Here is an 8,811-nt window from a genome sequence, read left to right on the forward strand (position 1 = left end):
ACTCGCTGTTTAACAATCAGTGTTAGTTATTGCAGATATGAAAATCAAGAATTGTGTTTAAAGTGTTGGCAAAAGTAACTGTTCCCTTTCTTGATTAGTATCCCTGCTCTAGATGACAGCAAATGGAGTGAGGCAACAATCAGGTCAGTCATGATCTGCTATGAATGAGTGTGTCTCTCACCTCCAATACAGCTACGCCAGGTTACATCAACTGGGGATATCACCCAGAGCTCTGAAAAGCAGGTGTCATCATACTGGTCATAACAAGTGGCCTACTCTTTTTTTCTAGACAGTAGTTGGCATCAAAAGCAGTAGTAGTGTAAGCTACGAGATCCTTGCAGAAGTTGGTTAGAGAATTTCTGTAAAGGACAAGTCTCCTAATTCCAAGGGAAGTTTTGCTTCTGCTTGGAACAATGAGAAGGTGCAGTCCTTCCCAAACACCTAATTTTACTGTAAGATTTATTTTTGTGACAAGGACATAGTTGTTATTATTAGTTATTATGAAGATAATCAAGGAACTGAAGCACCTCTCTTATGAGGAAATGCTGAGAGACCTGGGTCTGTTTAGCCTGGAGAAGACTGAGAGGGGATTTCATCAATGCTTATCAATATCTAAAGGGCGGGTGTCAAGAGGATGGGGTCAGACTCTCTTCGGTGGTGCCCAGCAACAGGACAAGAGGCAACAGGCACAGAATGGAACACAGGAAATTCCGTCTCAACATAAGGAAAAACTTCTTTACTTTGAAGGTGCCAGAGCACTGGAACAGGCTGCCCAGAGACGTGGTGGAGTTTCCTTCTCTGGAGATATTCAAAACCCGCCTGGATGTGTTCCTGTCCAACCTGCTTTGGCAGGGGTATGGACTTACCTCCAAAGGTCCCTTCCAACCCCTACCATTCTGTGGTTCTGTGATTCTGTGATTATTATTATCCTATTATTATCCACCCCCATACACACTTACAGATCTTTCTCATGTGTAACACATGATTATTTTTAGAAATGTCTGATCCTGCTAAACACTTGTCCCTTAGCTTTCATCTTGAAACGTTTGTCCTCATATTTAGCTTTGAGCGTGTGAGTTCAACGTGCACCCATATTCTGGCTCCAACATTTTGGCACAGAGCTGCTCCAGCCTGGGGGCTGGGTGCCCCAGCTCCACCTTAAATCTTTGGGTCTGATCCATTGGACATGTTCTAAGCATTGTGCTTTTGAAAGGTGCCAGATCAGTGGCCCTCAAGGATGAAGTCTTCTGTATATTCACAAAAAGGCAACAACATGGGCAATAGCAATGCAAGATTTATCACACATCTTAGCAAACGATGCTGTGCAGAAGTAACCATGTCAGCCCTGAGAAGGTGCTTCAACCATTAGGTCATTCAGCTTGATCCAAGGAGTCAAGAGCTTCAATTCTTCAGCTTAGACTGAGCAGTCTACTAATTTATTTGATGTTATACCTCCATAAACAGCTGCCTAGCCCAGATAGATAGTGCTTATTTTGACTAAAAGGTAAGAGACATTCAACAAAATGTGGCACTAAATTCCAGAATACCCAAAACAATCAAAACGAGTCAAGTGTCTTTCCAGAGCCCATCCTCTGCTCTATCCCTCCCTTGCTGAAAAGCTCTCACTGCTGCAACTTGGCAGTCGGCAGGTTATTGCACTGAGAGAGAATTTCAAATTCAAAGACCATCCAGATCCTAAAATGTCAACAAAACACCTGCTCTTCCAGTGTCAGGAGGCCACTGATGAACCACAAATGCCATTTTTAATTATGTACAGATTACTATATATGGGAAGTTTAAATCACCAATGTTAAATTTTTGGTGTAAGCTTATAAAACAGTGAGTGCTTAGTCTGCCAAAGCACGCAGGAAACCTGCCTTTTAAAACAAGTTACTGATAATAGCCAGCAGCAACAGACCCAGTGGTTCCTTCCTCTCCTCCCTGTGACATCCCCAACACCTCTGCGGTCTCCATCAGTCTCTTTGATGTGTGGCTTTTTGAAAAGTAGGAACTAAGTACTCAAATGCAGGTAATTGATTTCCTCTGATGATTCCTTCTGATATGGCTCGCAAGTTGGCAACGCTTGTGACCATAGGATTATTAATAAAGTGCTGCATTCAGAAGACTTAGACTTTAATGCCAATGGGCAGACAGAACCTGTGTCCCCTTAGATTCCACCTGACTTTTGTTGATCAAGTTTATCGTATATTTAAATGGTTCTTACAGACTTTGCTGGCTCTCTGCATTACATTGTTTTATTGAAAGCAAACAGTAAACTCAAACTGTGGCTTGGGAGGCTTAGGTTGGTTATAAGGAAACAATTTGTCGCCAGAAAGGTACTGCAGCAATTGAAGAGGTTACCCAGAGAAAAGGTTTAGCCCACCCTTGGAGATTTTCCGCAGCTGGCTGGAAAAAGTCACACCTGACTTGATCTCGAGTTGATGATAGTCCTGTTTCAAGTGAGAGGCTGCACTCGAAAACATCCATAAATTCATTCCAAGCACCTTGACATATTTACCCTTTTGGTGCATTCTTAGGATTACTGACATTAACATCCTGCTTTGAAAAAGAAAAGCAATTGTTAAAACTGGATATTTAAACTGAACAAAAGGTTTTTTCAATAGTGACTAACAGAAAAGGAGAATTAATATAGATTTTAATGCTGATATACTAAAATGAAAATCTACATGGCCTCAGAGAACTACAATGGGAATGTCTCCCTCCTCACCAGCCCACAGAGGTTGGCACATATGGTAACCCGCTCTGCATTGCTCGGAAACTTTATCACAACATTTGCAAAAAGTGATTTGTGTTTTGGGACGGTAATTCATTTTTTAGGAACTTTCTTGTTATTGACTGCTAGAGATGGGCTGAAGCCAGTTGTGTCTGAAATGAAACCAAAAGCCTCATGAGCAGATGGCCTAGCATGTTCAGCAAAACTGCTATCTGGAAATGTGATGTATTCTTCTCTAATGAAGAACCTCGAGGACTATCCTCTCTGTTTATCATCAACCTCTGAATGTGTACCATTCCTTTATTCTCACAGGCACTGCTGCAAATGAGAAATAACAAGTAGGAGTAGCACTAGGTTTTGAAAGTCACACCATCTTGTATTTTCGTTTCATATTAATAACATTACATTTATGGGGGGGGTCCCCAAAATCCATCAGCACAAATACTTCTAAGGGTTGACTTGTCCATATGTATGTGAACTGGAATAGATCTGTATCTGTAAATTGAAACCACACTAGATGTATAGAGGAACATTTTAATATCACTTCCAGTTTCCTTATCTTAGGCTACCTCGTGTGATTTTCCTCCCAGTTTATTCACTGCATTCTCACTTTAGGGGTGGGGAGGAAGAAAGGGAGGCACAGTACCTGCACACTTTCAACCAGTTTCAGGGTTACAGCCATCTTCTCCATCCACTGCTTTCCTCTGGTTAATGTCACGTTTGCCTGGCTTCCACTGCCAGACGCTCGGCTTGCCTCCTGTCACGTCATTACCAGCCATTTCAACATAGCCTATTATGTTCAAGATTAGGGCACTTAGATGTGTTTTAATGTGCAAATATGAATACATAGGTGTCTACGTATAAGGCAGGTAGTTAAACTCCCATCACGATCAATGGAAACGCTTACCTTCAAATAGACAGGCATTACCACCATTAGCTCTGGGCTTCACGCGGGGAAGCATTCCAGTGAGCATCAAGGGGAGCTGGACACCTGAAACAGATGTGAACACCTACAAAAGAAGCCTAAGTTTAAGGTGCCTTAATACGGAGCTGAATCCCACCGTGGCTGATTGCCAGCAGTACTCTCTCACAAAAATTCCCACTCAGTTTTTTCCTCTCTCTATTTCTGTTGATTGTTTTTCTTCCCCCCTTGCTCCTACATTAGCAGGAAATAAGTGTCTTGTTTAGTGCCTTTGTTTTGTGGTCTCATCCCATCATTTGCTCTGGAACAATATATTCAAAATCTGCTCTTTAACGACAACCCTTGTTCATACCTGGTTTAACTGCTGCTCTGATAGCCTGGCTTCCTCCTCCTGACATTAAGTTTGATACTAATCATTTATCCTCTCACCTCAATTTCATATTTAACATACAAACGTGTTTCCTTGCTTGTTTGTTTTTCTAAGGGAGGGTGTTTCATCATTAAATTTGGGTTCTGTTAAAGAGGAGGGAATTTGTCGTGACTGGTTAGTGTTTCAGCTACCCATTTCTAAACAAACACTGCCTGCAGTCCTGTTAACATACCTCACCCTCAGGCATGCTCATTTTTAAAAGCCTTTAAAATCAATGGGAGCTGTGGAAGCTGAAACCATCTCCTCATTTCTGTGCAAGTTTCTCTCCATGGTGGTTTGTGACTGTGTCTGTGTGAACAGCACAGCAACAATAAAGCAACAAATTACGACGACAACACCGAAGAACCCTCAGGTTCCCCAGAATGTATCTCTCTGAGCAAATATGAGAAGACTAGCTCACATACAACAAAACTGTGGGCTATATTCTGAGCTTCGTTGCACTGGTTTAAACTTGGAGTGGTTTCATTTACTTTACTCCAGCCTGAGATCAGGATCTGCCTGTATAATCAATAGAGTAGGCATATTGACCTAAACCTTCTGGAAATAAATAAATACTGTCAGGAACAGTCCTCTTGCAGGGAAACAGACAAAAACACCTGACTTCAAACAGACTTTTAAAAAACACATCTCTTATGAAATCTCTTGGGAGCAGGAGTTCTTTCAGGCTCCCAGGGCATAGCAAGCAAAGCAAGGTAAGTTATCTTGACACCAAGTCCTCGAGCAGCAGATCTTTTGGGGAATGAACAAAGTGCTCTGTAGAGCCAGCCTGGCTTATCATCAGAGTCATCTGTATCCTTGAAAAGTACAGCTGGGGTTCGGGAAGCTGCAGAGAACACTTCTGTTACACTGACGTGCTTCTCCAAGCAGCGGAATCATCAGCGGAATCATCATGACTTCAGTTTGAGGGTAAGTATTTTTAGTGTTCTTTCCTCCTGAGGGGGGTTTCTATCACAACCCATTGATTTGCATGGAGCTTAGTGTGAGATATAGGTTTGGGTTTTTTTAATTTTTCTTAAAGAGGAGGGAAATATACTTGAAAAAATTCCATGCTTTTCAAGAATTTTCTTTAATACAGTAGCCCTGTGTGAATTATTTCTAGAAATCTTGAACTTTCAAGTGGGAATCTTTATCGTATTAAATAGTTACTATGTTTTGCAAATAAATATACACATACGTATGTTTACAAATCTAGAAAATATTGCTTTCTGGTTTGGGCATCTCAAATTTGTTGACACTTTGGGAGTCATATGACTTAATGAGAACAATACCCAGCTGACCAGTCTGCCAGGAGAAATAAGTCTGTATTGTGAAAAAAGAACAAAGATTTTTATTTTTTTTTCCTGGAGTTCTGATTCCTCATTAAATAATAAGTTACTTCTGACAGATGTGCTGTAGTTGTATTCATTTTTAATCTTGGCCATATGGAGGCATAGTGGAATGATGTTTCAGATATTCTACCAATCCAGGATTACTAAAGATGAGGGAAACAAATGTCAAATCCACAAAAACATACAGAAATAGATTTTTCTTTTAAGTTTTCCCCCCCAGAGACAGTCAAAAGAAGAATTTACTCAATGTATCAGCTAAAATTCTCAGAAGCCCTGACAAGCCTGGGCTAAGTAACTGGATGCAGGAAAACCTTTTGAAATTACTCTTGAAAGTGAGTTAGTAGGATTTTGAGGGATGGGTGTTCTTTGTTCAAATGAGAATACTATTATGTACTTCCCGCTGTAATCAAGTAGCCTACAAGTAGCCTATTAGAGCAATTTTGCACCAAAGTTCCCTGAATTTGTTATTGGTGTTTTTTATTTATTTTTTTTTAAATTGTATTTGTATAAGCTAAACTAACAATGTATGGACTGGAGAGTGGATGGTTTATGCTTTTCATTCATATGTGCCCGCAACAGAGGAGTTGCCCTGTTTTCCAGAAGAGGAATGTGAATTGCTGAGGAGAAGAGACATAGGTAATTGTGCCCCAGTCAGTATTTTCAGGTTGGTATTTCTGACAGAAGCAATTTTAAATCTAACATTTCATCTGTTTATTTACTACATGCAGGATCCTGGTTTTCTCAGTTGGTTGTTAAACAAAACAGCTGTCTACTACACATCTGTTTTCAAAAAATATTAGCAGATTGTGCAATGAAAGATTAGGGAAGCTTATTTTAATTTGAAATGAGATAATGGGACTATCTTAAACCCAGGATCTGACCCTGAATCTTTGTTTTGTTCTGGAAAACAGTGCTGAGCAAGTAACCATCGGTATCTTCCTATTGTCCTGCCTGTCAAACTGGACCCCATGGCAGCAGCCTTTGGTCACATCTATTTGAAACTTGGGGAAAGCAGTGATCAGAAGACAAGTCAATGGAAGACTTCTCCCAATTCAGAAAATTATAGCAAATACATTGATTAGCTATTTATGATTTTTTCAAATCGTGGTTGAGAGGCCTAAACATGGGATTTGAAGACCGGTGACAGAAGGAACATTGCTGTGCACAATCTAAGCCACTACACCTCTTTCACTATTGAACTGAAGTAAGAGAATTAACCGTTCCTTTGCCATGGACTAAACATGTGTTTACAAATGGTTATTGCCCTTCAGCTGATGTGAGATACATAGCAAAGCTGCAAGAATTTGACAGGATGTTTGAGTTCTGGTTTGAAACTGGCTTCTACCTATGTAACTTCTCACTGTGTTCTTCAGTTTCTCATACACTTCTTCATGGGTGGAAAATAATTTCTTCATTTGTGAAGGATGTTGTGCTAAAAAAATAATTGCAAGGTGCTTTGAAGATGTACTTCTCTGTGCCATAAGTTAATGACCCAACACCCATTTGAACAGAGGCCTATCTGGGTACATTCTTTTAGGTGGTTGAGTTGTGACACCTTGAAAAAGTCCCAGTCATTAGACAGCTCTCAGCAGCTGTTCTCTGAAAATCAGAGCCACTGAAGACGGTCGCAACACTGCTTGTGTTCAGATGGGTGTCAAAGCGGATCTGAGAGAGCTTACTTAAAGCAATGAGAAGCCGTCACTTTCAGGAAAAAAAAAAGAAGAAAAAAGACAAAAAAAAACCCCATATCAACATGCTAAATAGCCAGAGATCAGGAGAGACCTAATCTTCTCCTGTAGGTAACCTCTCTCCTTCTGTGAGGTCCTTACCTAATATCTGGTCTTCTTGCAACATGCAAGGAAATGTATAATCAAACTGGAATGGCTCTTGCTGTGACAGTTTCCTGTCTCCGGCTGTGTAGAATTTCTGTATGATAACAATTATTTCTAAGTATGAAATTCACTCCTTTTTGTCACGGAAAATTCCCACAACTTCTCATTTCTCAAGGGGAATTCCAGGCACGCCAAGTGAAAATTGTTTAAAGGAACATCTGTTTTCTCTCATAAATTATATGACAACATCTTAATAGAAACACAACCCGCCTGTATATACTTCTGTGCTTTCACCCATTAATTACAGAGAACATTAAGGTTCCATTTTACTGTGCTTTAAACATCTGGTGCCAAAAGAAGCAGCAAGGAGAAGGGAAGCGTGATTATGTTATTAGACTCCACAGCCTCAAAATACTGATCAGCGTTCATTATTGTCTGTTGCTTGACGTGAAGCCAGTCTTTAATGTGCAACTCACTGACTATACATATATATATCTTATCAAATATATATTTAAAAGAAATATGTAGTCATAGATACTGTTTTATCCTGTTGTGCAGTATTTTTTAATAATCTCAATTTACCATAGTTAACAAAAACATCATGTGGTCTAAATTCAGCCAACTTTTATAATGAACTTGGTAACATATCCAAACTTAAATCTGATGTCCCTGAAATACCTACAAGACTTAGAATCCAATACTACAGCACGAAGAGCGTTGCAGTCAAGCTTTTCATTCAGTCCTGTGGTCTTCATGTGCTAAATAACCAGCAGAGGCAGAGCAATCAGCCGCAGCACCATGGGAGCGATCCCTCCTTCACATTTGCAGTGACTACAGCCAAGGCACGGTGTTGAACGCCCTGTGATGGTAAGACTCAATGATTTGACTTGACTTCCCGGCCAAAGCTGGCCACAGTGATACCAGCCAGGTCTGCGTCCAGGAGAGAAAAGCAAATGATGGGTAACATCCACAGGTTTCTAAGGGAAAGCTTCCACTTTATTTGAAACTAAAGCAGCTCCAAGTTCCAGCATCTGTTTTTATGCCTTAAATTACCCCAAGCAGTTTCTTCATTTTCCAAAATTGCACTTCCTTAAAATGCTTCCTATTACACTATCACATTTTACTGTGCATTAAACATCTGGTATCAACAGCTTAAACAACAAAAAAGCATGATTATGCTGTCAGACTTAATAATTCAGAAATATTAACCAGCTCTTATACTATCAGGAGTTTTTCATGTGAAATTGGCCCTTGATGTGTATTTTGCACTTATGAGACTTTGCACATACCGGCATAAGATAACAGTGTTCAATCTTTCATGTAACTAACAGAGTTAATTTGCCTAAATGAAATCACTTTATCAGCAATACTCTTGCCCTGCAAAAACCAAGGGATTATCATAGTTTGTTAAAACATACCAAACTGCGATCTGGAAAATGGGGGCGGGAGGGACTTCTTCTGTGCAATAATAGATTAGGAAAGCTATTTAGCCTTAAGCAAACTCGAGAGCTATGGAGGCTGAACCATGTGGAAGGAGACCATAAAGCTCCTTGCCTGTTCAGTAA

At 40.1% G+C, this 8,811-nt stretch overlaps 1 long non-coding RNA gene across 1 annotated transcript; it reads left to right on the forward strand.

The window, feature by feature from the left end:
- The first annotated feature begins 4,720 nt into the window (after positions 1-4,720).
- On the forward strand, positions 4,721-8,127 carry LOC134510776 (uncharacterized). The gene is made up of 3 exons (XR_010069723.1): positions 4,721-4,992; positions 5,994-6,078; positions 6,326-8,127. It is a non-coding gene; the product is annotated as an uncharacterized LOC134510776 (long non-coding RNA).
- The last annotated feature ends 684 nt before the right edge of the window (positions 8,128-8,811 follow it).

This window comes from Chroicocephalus ridibundus, chromosome 2, assembly GCF_963924245.1.
Source record: "Chroicocephalus ridibundus chromosome 2, bChrRid1.1, whole genome shotgun sequence".
In the NCBI taxonomy this organism is placed as follows: domain Eukaryota; kingdom Metazoa; phylum Chordata; class Aves; order Charadriiformes; family Laridae; genus Chroicocephalus; species Chroicocephalus ridibundus.